This window comes from Thalassophryne amazonica, chromosome 8, assembly GCF_902500255.1.
Source record: "Thalassophryne amazonica chromosome 8, fThaAma1.1, whole genome shotgun sequence".
NCBI classification, from domain to species: domain Eukaryota; kingdom Metazoa; phylum Chordata; class Actinopteri; order Batrachoidiformes; family Batrachoididae; genus Thalassophryne; species Thalassophryne amazonica.
Window position 1 is genome coordinate 256,055 of NC_047110.1, and position 11,190 is coordinate 267,244.

General features: G+C 44.0%; 1 protein-coding gene across 1 annotated transcript in view; it reads left to right on the forward strand.

The window, feature by feature from the left end:
• spire2 (spire-type actin nucleation factor 2) overlaps window positions 1-11,190 on the forward strand; it is a 245,752-nt gene that overhangs the window by 27,185 nt on the left and 207,377 nt on the right. The gene's annotated exons all lie outside the window — the stretch shown is intronic.

The following is an 11,190-nucleotide window of genomic DNA, read 5'->3' on the forward strand; positions in this document are numbered from 1 at the left end:
TTGTTCATGTAAATGGGGAATCTTCTTCACAGACTAAGGTTAATTATGGAGTTCCACAAGGTTCTGTGACCAATTTTATTCACTTTATACATGCTTCCCTTAGGCAGCATTATTAGACAGCATTGCTTAAATTTTCATTGTTACGCAGATGATACCCAGCTTTATCTATCCATGAAGCCAGAGGACACACACCAATTAGCTAAACTGCAGGATTGTCTTACAGACATAAAGACATGGATGACCTCTAATTTCCTGCTTTTAAACTCAGATAAAACTGAAGTTATTGTACTTGGCCCCACAAATCTTAGAAACATGGTGTCTAACCAGATCCTTGCTCTGGATGGCGTTGCCCTGACCTCTGGTAGTACTGTGAGAAATCTTGGAGTCATTTTTGATCAGGATATATCATTCAATGCGCATATTAAACAAATATGTAGGACTGCTTTTTTGCATTTGCGCAATATCTCTAAAATTAGAAAGGTCTTGTCTCAGAGTGATGCTGAAAAACTAATTCATGCATTTATTTCCTCTAGGCTGGACTATTGCAATTCATTATTATCAGGTTGTCCTAAAAGTTCCCTGAAAAGCTTTCAGTTAATTCAAAATGCTGCAGCTAGAGTACTGACAGGGACTAGAAGGAGAGAGCATATTTCACCCATATTGGCCTCTCTTCATTGGCTTCCTGTTAATTCTAGAATAGAATTTAAAATTCTTCTTCTTACTTATAAGGTTTTGAATAATCAGGTCCCATCTTATCTTAGGGACCTCATAGTACCATATCACCCCAATAGAGCTCTTCGCTCTCAGACTGCAGGCTTACTTGTAGTTCCTAGGGTTTGTAAGAGTAGAATGGGAGGCAGAGCCTTCAGCTTTCAGGCTCCTCTCCTGTGGAACCAGCTCCCAATTCAGATCAGGCAGACAGACACCCTCTCTACTTTTAAGATTAGGCTTAAAACTTTCCTTTTTGCTAAAGCTTATAGTTAGGGCTGGATCAGGTGACCCTGAACCATCCCTTAGTTATGCTGCTATAGACTTAGACTGCTGGGGGGTTCCCATGATGCACTGAGTGTTTCTTTCTCTTTTTGCTCTGTATGCACCACTCTGCATTTAATCATTAGTGATTGATCTCTGCTCTCTTCCACAGCATGTCTTTTTCCTGATTCTCTCCCTCAGCCCCAACCAGTCCCAGCAGAAGACTGCCCCTCCCTGAGCCTGGTTCTGCTGGAGGTTTCTTCCTGTTAAAAGGGAGTTTTTGTTATGTGTCGGACGCAGCCCGGAGAACCGACCAGCGTTTGAAGGACCCAGTATAAAATAAGCAGAGCACGGTACAAAGGATAACTAAATTTAATTACATAACAGTGATGTGAAAAAGTACAAACAAATAAGTGCGCGGTCTGGCGTGGTGGATTTGCGGTGCGCTCCTAGCAGCACAAACGGTCCGGAGCCAGAACCAGTTCGGACCCAAAGACCCCGCCGACACCCCCAGGTGGCCGCGACAAACCGAGTCTGTGAAAGGAGAAACCATCATGTGAGTCCACACTCCACACACAGAGAGACCACTCAAAGGTGTACACAAACAGCAAACACTTCCTGGCTTAATTACTAATCAGCTTCCCACCCTGCAGGCATGGAACACCCTGTTCACATTCAACTGCAGTGGAAGCTGATTAAACGACTAACATAACAGCTCAATATAATAAGGTGTGAGGGACACCACATTTACTGACTGTAATAATGTTAGTCACAAAACCTAACGTACCTCAGGAAGTGTGCTGACGAGCGTGAGACCTCACCTCCTCCTCTTTCACAGACCATGCATCAAACCTGGACCTTCTCTGCATCCACTGATGATGAGATGGCTCTCGAGATGACGATCTCACCCGTCTGGTCACAAGGTCGAGTCTCTGGCAAATACACACTGTGTACTCCAGACTTAAATGCCACCATGTTCCAATCCGTGTAGATGCACCACAGCTGTGAGTCCTGAACGAGCTGCACTTGATCAGCCTCAGGTGATCAGGGTGAGGTCCTGGTAACTCAGCCACACAGCCACTAAGTCCCAAATGCGCACCACCTGGAAGGAAAACCAAAAGACAGAAACAGAAGACAAACAAAAGCCAGCCAGGCACGCCAGCCACAACAGCACCCCACCCTTACGGGAAGCCTCCCGGCGACCACACAAACCTGGCCCAGGAGAAACACCCCCCTCCAGGGACCATGGCTGGAAACCGTATCTGCATTCATCTTCCAGCAGAATTTTCATCCAACAGAACGGTTGACGTCTTCTCCTCTGGCTGCATCTTTGCCTTTGTTTCTGTCAGTCAATTAGCACAGGTGTGGCCAGGAGTTCTTAAACCTGTGCGGTCAGCCTTTGTCCAACCATGTTTACAGTCTGATTAGTCATAAAACAAAAAAGACAAACACAAACAACCAAACCATCCCCCCCCCCCCTCCCCAGAGGACCGTCCCATCAAACCCCGGGAAGAGGAGAAAAGAAAACAACCCAAACTCAAGCCAACAAACAAAAACGCTAACACCCCCCCTCCAACGACATGCAGGGACCAACACCCCCCAGAGGACATCCCGCCAGCTCCAGGAGTAATAACCACAGCCGAGGTCCCTCTGGGATCCAAAGTCACCCACGGGGACTCCTAGCGCCTCCCAGAGGACCGTTCCATCAACCCCAGGAGACGCCTCCCCTCATGACCAACGGACCCAGCCCCGGCCATCTATGGCTAGATGGACCCACAGCCCTTTCCCCCCCAGAGGACACCACAGTCAGACCCTGAGGGCGGAAACCGGGGGGAAAAACAAAAGGAAAGAAAGAAAAAAAAAAACATACAAACAAAACAACCCCAACCCCACCCCCTCGGAGCAGTGGAAACTGGAAGCACGTCCAGCGTCACCAACCATGACTATACCCCAGAAGTCAACCCGGAGGAGTGGAACAGCGGTTATGGCAGATGGCACAAAACGGCGCCACCCCTCTGACTTCCAAAACAGCCACCAGCTGCGGGTATATCCCACTGCCCCAAACCTCAGCCACGCCGATGGCAGACGGCTCAAAGGCGCGCTGAAGCCGGAGGTGGAACAGGGAATCAATAAACAAAAAAAAAACAACAACACCCCCCCCCCAGGTGCAGAGGTTAAACGGGGAACGCCCAGCATAACCAAACTGCACCACTCCGGCAACGCCGACACGTACGGCTCACACGGCTGGAGCCAGAGGAGAAGAGAGGGCATAACAAAAACAAGAAAAAAGAAAGAACAACCCAATTACCCCCCCCATCACCCCCCAGGGGACCGTCCCATCAAACCCTGGGAGGTGAAACTAAAAGAAATAAAAAGAAAGACTAACAGACTAACACAAAGTTGCTTGGGTCTTTGTTTTTGCTCCAAACAGACTGCAGGGTCACGACCCCAGACCACTAAATAGTGTAAAAAAAAATCCCCCACAAAAACCAACTCAAAAAACACCCACAAGAAATGAACCAACACAAGACTAATCAGTGGTTTATACCGTCAAGCTCAAACAAATCGAACACACCTGTTCCAACTTAAGAGCTTAACGGTAATGTGACTCAGTCACCACAAGAGGGAGCCAGAGTGCTACAAATGAAAAACCCCCTTTGGTGACAGAGAAAACAACTCATGCTGCTTTTCTGTGCGCAGCTGTGTGCAAACACACAACCAAAAATGTGATTCAACTAAATTACGCTGGAGCTGAACAACAGACGCAGTAGCTATCATTACCCGGGGAAACGGGGCTACAACTATAACACAGGAAGCACAGCGACCCGTGCCACAGAGCTCCGCCGTGCGCGTTCACCCATTACAGACCCACTCCTGCAGCTCCCGTTTAAACCTCTTATCCGGTCGAAGTGTGACGCGAAGCCCTCGCCAGTCACACTCCACCACGACCCACGGATAAGGCACACACAGGAACACGGCTGCAAGAGCGCTCAAAGCAGTATTCAGTAATGGGTTCTCAAACACGCACCATCCGGGCGGAGAGCACCCGCAACTGATCCGGATAACTTCTGAACGTCTGCTGCCGCCTTCCCGGCGCGGTACCGCCTCTGCTACCGCTGGGTCCGTGATGTTTGGCCAGAGACTACTGTTATGTGTCGGACGCAGCCCGGAGAACCGACCAGCGTTTGAAGGACCCAGTATAAAATAAGCAGAGCACGGTACAAAGGATAACTAAATTTAATTACATAACAGTGATGTGAAAAAGTACAAACAAATAAGTGCGCGGTCTGGCGTGGTGGATTTGCGGTGCGCTCCTAGCAGCACAAACGGTCCGGAGCCAGAACCAGTTCGGACCCAAGGACCCCGCCGACACCCCCCAGGTGGCCGCGACAAACCGAGTCTGTGAAAGGAGAAACCCTCATGTGAGTCCACACTCCACACACAGAGAGACCACTCAAAGGTGTTCACAAACAGCAAACACTTCCTGGCTTAATTACTAATCAGCTTCCCACCCTGCAGGCATGGAACACCCTGTTCACATTCAACTGCAGTGGAAGCTGATTAAACGACTAACATAACAGCTCAATATAATAAGGTGTGAGGGACACCACATTTACTGACTGTAATAATGTTAGTCACAAAACCTAACGTACCTCAGGAAGTGTGCTGACGAGCGTGAGACCTCACCCCCTCCTCTTTCACAGACCATGCATCAAACCTGGACGTTCTCTGCATCCACTGATGATGAGATGGCTCTCGAGACGGCGATCTCACCCGTCTGGTCACAAGGTCGAGTCTCTGGCAAATACACACTGTGTACTCCAGACTTAAATGCCACCATGTTCCAATCCGTGTAGATGCACCACAGCTGTGAGTCCTGAACGAGCTGCACTTGATCAGCCTCAGGTGATCAGGGTGAGGTCCTGGTAACTCAGCCACACAGCCACTAAGTCCCAAATGCGCACCACCTGGAAGGAAAACCAAAAGACAGAAACAGAAGACAAACAAAAGCCAGCCAGGCACGCCAGCCACAACAGTTTTTCCTTCCCACTGTCGCCAAGTGCTTGCTCATAGGGGGTCGTTTTGATCGTTGGGGTTTTTCTGTAATTATTGTATGGCTTTTGCCTTACAATATAAAGCGTGTTGGGGCAACTGTTTTTTGTGATTTGGCGCTATATAAATAAAATTGATTTGAATTCTTAGATGAATTTGGTGAGTTCATCTCTTAACTTGTCAACTAGTGCAGATTACATTTTGATTATTGGTGACTTTAACATTCATATAAATAAGCCTTCTGATCCCCTCTGCAAATCATTTATGGAAATTATGGATGTATTAGGATTTCAGCAATGCATTCAGGACTCGATGCACATTAGTGGAAATACCCTGGATTTGGTTCTCGCATGTGGTATTGCTATCACGAATATTGACATCATGCCTCTTACATCAGTGGTCTCTGATCACTCACTTATTAAGTTTACAGTTTCGCTGCTGTGTTTAGTGGAACAATGACCTTATTTATCACTGCCGCGACGCATCAACTCCTCAACTAAGACTGAACTTGAAGCTAGACTGCTTGATATCTTAGCTTCACGTGGAAAATGCCCAGTCAGTAGACACTCTGGTGGATAATTTAAACTCAGAGCTCAAAACTACAGTGGACATTATTGTGCCACGTTTATTAAAACCACACCCCCCCAAAACACTGTCACCTTGATTCAGTGATTACTTACGGTGACCTCAAGCGTAAAGCAAGAGGTCTAGAACGGAAATGGCATAGTTCAAAATTAGAAGTATTCCACCTTGCGTGGCGTGATGCTATCTTAGATTGTAATCATGCATTACTGGCTTCAAAGTGGACCTATTACTCTGATTTGATCAACAAAAACAAGAATAACTCAAAGTTCTTGTTCGACACGGTGGCAACACTTATTCATGGACAACCACCTGTAAGTTGCTCTGCTTTTACAACACAAGATTTCTTGGATTACTTCGAGAAGAAAATAGAAGACATTAGGTTACATATCCCAGTATGCTTTAACCCAGCCACTACACCCTACTAGACCTACGTGGTTTAGGCAGTTTACCTGGTACACGGTATAATTTTGGCCAATGGTAGAGATTTGGACTCCACCGACTAAACGCGATAATGGCCGTGGAGTTTTTCAAGCCGGGAAAACTGCTCTGTGAAGCAGCTGTGTGTGTGTGTGAACCAGTCTGCTGTGGAGGAGAGGGGTGTTCTGAGATGAAGTGACTGACTCTCACTGCTGTTCATGTATTTTTTGAGACGCCTATTCTGTTGCTGATATTTGCAAAGCCATTGTTTATTTCAGCCAACGCACTGGGGGAAGGCGGAGGCTCTGTTACGACTTGAATCAAACATTTGAGAAAGCGCCATTTTTATTAACACAATGATTTTTTTTAACCAAAGCAGGAAGACAAAATCAGCCAGGTAACGTCAATTTACTCAGACTGAGTTCAGATACGAGAAAATTAAGTATTTTTTATCAAATGTTTTGGTGGTTTTGTGTTGAGTTTTGTAAATGAGGAAGTGACTGACCTGAAAGTGCTTCACGTATTCAGAGTGTTTGACTTGACTACATTTAGCTTAACTACATTAATGTCAACTCTGTCAATTGCACAAAGTGAAAATATAACACATATCTTTTAATTTTAAAATAATGGACTCATTTTGAACTTTTGAACATTAACACACACGGATGCCAAAAGACATTATGGGTTAACTGATCCTCCGCTCATCACTGATTGGTTTATTCATTATATGTAAAAACCAACAGACAAGTTACTGTAATGTGTGTCGGTTTTTACAAATACACTCAACAAAAATATAAACGCAACACTTTTGGTTTTGCTCCCATTTTGTATGAGATGAACTCAAAGATCTAAAACTTTTTCCACATACACAATATCACCATTTCCCTCAAATATTGTTCACAAACCAGTCTAAGTCTGTGATAGTGAGCACTTCTCCTTTGCTGAGATAATCCATCCCACCTCACAGGTGTGCCATATCAAGATGCTGATTAGACACCATGATTAGTGCACAGGTGTGCCTTAGACTGTCCACAATAAAAGGCCACTCTGAAAGGTGCAGTTTTATCACACAGCACAATGCCACAGATGTCGCAAGATTTGAGGGAGCGTGCAATTGGCATGCTGACAGCAGGAATGTCAACCAGAGCTGTTGCTCGTGTATTGAATGTTCATTTCTCTACCATAAGCTGTCTCCAAAGGCATTTCAGAGAATTTGGCAGTACATCCAACCAGCCTCACAACCGCAGACCACGTGTAACCACACCAGCCCACGACATCCACATCCAGCATGTTCACCTCCAAGATCGTCTGAGACCAGCCACTCAGACAGCTGCTGAAACAATCGGTTTGCATAACCAAGAAACCGTCTCAGGGAAGCTCATCTGCATGCTTGTCGTCCTCATCGGGGACTCGACCTGACTCCAGTTCGTCGTCGTGACTTGAGTGGGCAAATGCTCACATTCGCTGGCGTTTGGCACGTTGGAGAGGTGTTCTCTTCACGGATGAATCCTGGTTCACACTGTCCAGGGCAGATGGCAGACAGCGTGTGTGGCGTGGTGTGGGTGAGTGGTTTTCTGATGTCAATGTTGTGGATCGAGTGGCCCATGGTGGTGGTGGGGTTATGGTATGGGCAGGCATCTGTTATGGACGAAGTACACAGGTGCATTTTATTGATGGCATTTTGAATGCACAGAGATATCGTGACGAGATCCTGAGGCCCATTGTCCAAGAACATCACCTCATGTTGCAGCAGGATAATGCACGGCCCCATGTTGCAAGGATCTGTACACAATTCTTGGAAGCTGAAAATGTCCCAGTTCTTGCATGGCCGGCATACTCACCGGACATGTCACCCATTGAGCATGTTTGGGATGCTCTGGACCGGCGTATACGACAGCGTGTACCAGTTCCTGCCAATATCCAGCAACTTCGCACAGCCATTGAAGAGGAGTGGACCAACATTCCACAGGCCACAATTGACAACCTGATCAACTCTATGCGAAGGAGATGTGTTGCACTGCATGAGGCAAATGGTGGTCACACCAGATACTGACTGGTATCCCCCCCAATAAAACAAAACTGCACCTTTCAGAGTGGCCTTTTATTGTGGACAGTCTAAGGCACACCTGTGCACTAATCATGGTGTCTAATCAGCATCTTGATATGGCACACCTGTGAGGTGGGATGGATTATCTCAGCAAAGGAGAAGTGCTCACTATCACAGATTTAGACTGGTTTGTGAACAATATTTGAGGGAAATGGTGATATTGTGTATGTGGAAAAAGTTTTAGATCTTTGAGTTCATCTCATACAAAATGGGAGCAAAACCAAAAGTGTTGCGTTTATATTTTTGTTGAGTGTATTTTACACACCATCCCAACTTCACTGGAATTGGGGTTGTAGATTTTGAGCTGTGTTTAGGGTCGTTGTCTTGTTGAAAGATCCAGCCCCGGCCCAACTTCAACTTTGTCACTGATTCATGAACATTGTTCTCAAGAATCTGCTGATATTGACTGGAATCCATGTGATCCTCAACTTTAACAAGATTCCCAGTACCTGCACTGGCCACACTATCACAGATTTAGACTGGTTTGTGAACAATATTTGAGGGAAATGGTGATATTGTGTATGTGGAAAAAGTTTTAGATCTTTGAGTTCATCTCATACAAAATGGGAGCAAAACCAAAAGTGCTGCGTTTATATTTTTGTTGAGTGTAAATGTGTATTGTAAAATGTCATTTTTTTCATTTGTTAAAAAAAAAGGTATTTGCAAAATGAAAATTCTGTTTTAAGTTGTGATTCAGCAGCAACCGTGTGAAACATCCAGGCGACATTCACACTGCCATCTAGTAGATGGCAGTGTTCTATGCATTTTGACCCATTGGTTGTGTTGGGTTTGTGATTGTCTTTGATTCTAATCAGAAGTATTGGCTGTGCCTTAAACTCAAACTGGCTTGTAGCTGTAGCTGAGAGTCTATTGGAGACAAAAATTTAAGTTAGCAGTTAGCTGTAGCTTCCGCTAAATTTTTTTAGTGGTTTATCAGTTTAGTGTTATCTAGGCCTGGGCGATTTGGCCTAAAAATAAAATCTCAGATTTTTTTCAGAAAAAATTCGATTTTCGATTTTTTTCCAATTTTTTTCCCCTCTACTTTTTAAAAGAAAACATTTAGTACAAATGACAGAAATAACTCAAAACAAGTTTTGCTTTTATTCTATCAAAAACAAAACTAACCCCTACTTACCTCCTGGAATTGAAGCTCCAACTGTTCTTTTGATTTTAAAAAATACACTTGGGTAAATGATTCCTCCAGAGTAAGCTGGTTTTTAGCGGGAGTTTGCGCTCTTGTTCCCCTCGTAAAGTGTAGCATTTCTCCCATGCAGCTGGATGCCTCTGTTTTAGATACTGGAATAAGTTTGTTGTGCGGCTGCATTTTGTTGCGATGGGCTTTCAGGGTTCGCCCCAGAAATTTTTAGTATAGCGGTGCTGTTGGCAATTATCACCTGAGGCGGCGCGTTGAGTCATTCTAGTTTACTTTAATTAGCTTATAATGCGCCAAATCACAGCAAAAGCCGTCTCAAGGCGCCTTACATAAAACAAGTCAACATAAAATTGAATAAATAATTAAAAATGAATAAAAAATTCAAATACATAAATAAAAACAGAAGTAAAATAATAAAATTAAAATAAAAACTATCCATAAGAAAGAGAATAAAAATAGGTTTATTAAAATCATTTTGACTGGTTTGAGACGCATTGAAAGCAAGAATAATAGACAAAAAAAAATTACACTTTTTTTTATAATATCACAATTCTTTTTACATGTTTCTGTCTAAGTGAATAAAATAAATAACATTGAAAAGTTTAATAACACATTAACATTTGATGGACATATCATTTGCTCTCCTCTTCTTTAAAACTGACACTGTACCTTTAATCCAGTCAGACAGGCAGAGTTTTACTGTCATGTTGACGGTTTAGCTTTTTCTTTTAACATTTCTGAGTGGGATTGCAGACTTTTTAAAAATAATATAACCCCTAATTGTCTTGTTTGTATAAGAGCTAAACCTGGACTGATTTGTCAAATCAGAATAAAATTTATTGCAAAGTAAGTTCTCACATAAAAGTAATTTGATCTGATGTCATTGGTGCATAAACAACAATAATAAAAAGAAAACACTTCTGTAAGAAGTAAATTTGCTCTCATAAAGATGAATCCTGGATGGAAAAACTTTGTGAAGCAGTTTTTCACACTTTACGGTTTCATGAATTGTGTGGTAAAGATGATCGTTGATTAAAATTGCGCGCGCTCTCTCTCGTCGTCAGGGAATGAGACTCTTCACACTCACACCGTCTTTGAGGCTTATTTGAGCAAACTTTGGAAACATGAAAGCTTTAATCTGTAAAATAAAGCCTTAATAGCTACGCAGGCAGAAGGAGCTGTTTTTGTTGGAAGACTTTGACGGAGTTTTTGTTATTTCACTCTGAGCTGCAGCGCTGTGACTCTGTTTGGCTGGCTGCCGGCGGGGGACGTGCGAGCAGGCAGCAGTCTGATCACAAACAGACTGGCTAGATTAAACAAAAATACAACAGCACTACGCTGTTGTTCCATTGTCTGGGGACAACCGTGTCTTTAGACAAACTTTGCAGCATCCAGTCACTTGTTCCATGTCTGTCACAGCAGTCTCAAACCACTGATGAAACTCGCTCTCCATTAGCAGTTAGTTATGTTTGTTATTGTGTGAAGGAAACGGGACGGGGAGCTACAGAAGGTCCTGGGGACAAAAAGGTGCGCCGCTGCAAGAGGAGAAAACAAAACTCGACTTTTTTATTTTTTAAATCATCCGCAACAAATAATTTGAATTAATTCGATATTATCGATATATCGCCCAGGCCTAGCCTTATCAAAGTCAACCTTTGAGCAGTGATCGAAGCTAACTTTTTGGTTAGCTGTGCCCACCACCTTTGAGGTATTACCTAGATTTACAGAATTTGATAGTATCTCTGTAGGTGTGCTGACGAAACTCGTAACGTCTACAAAAAGCACAACCTGTTTACTTGATCCAAAACCAACAGAACTGTTTAAGGACCTGTGGCCCACTCTTTAGCCAACTATGCTGGAAATTATTAATCTCACTAACTTCTGGATCTGTTCCTAAATGTTT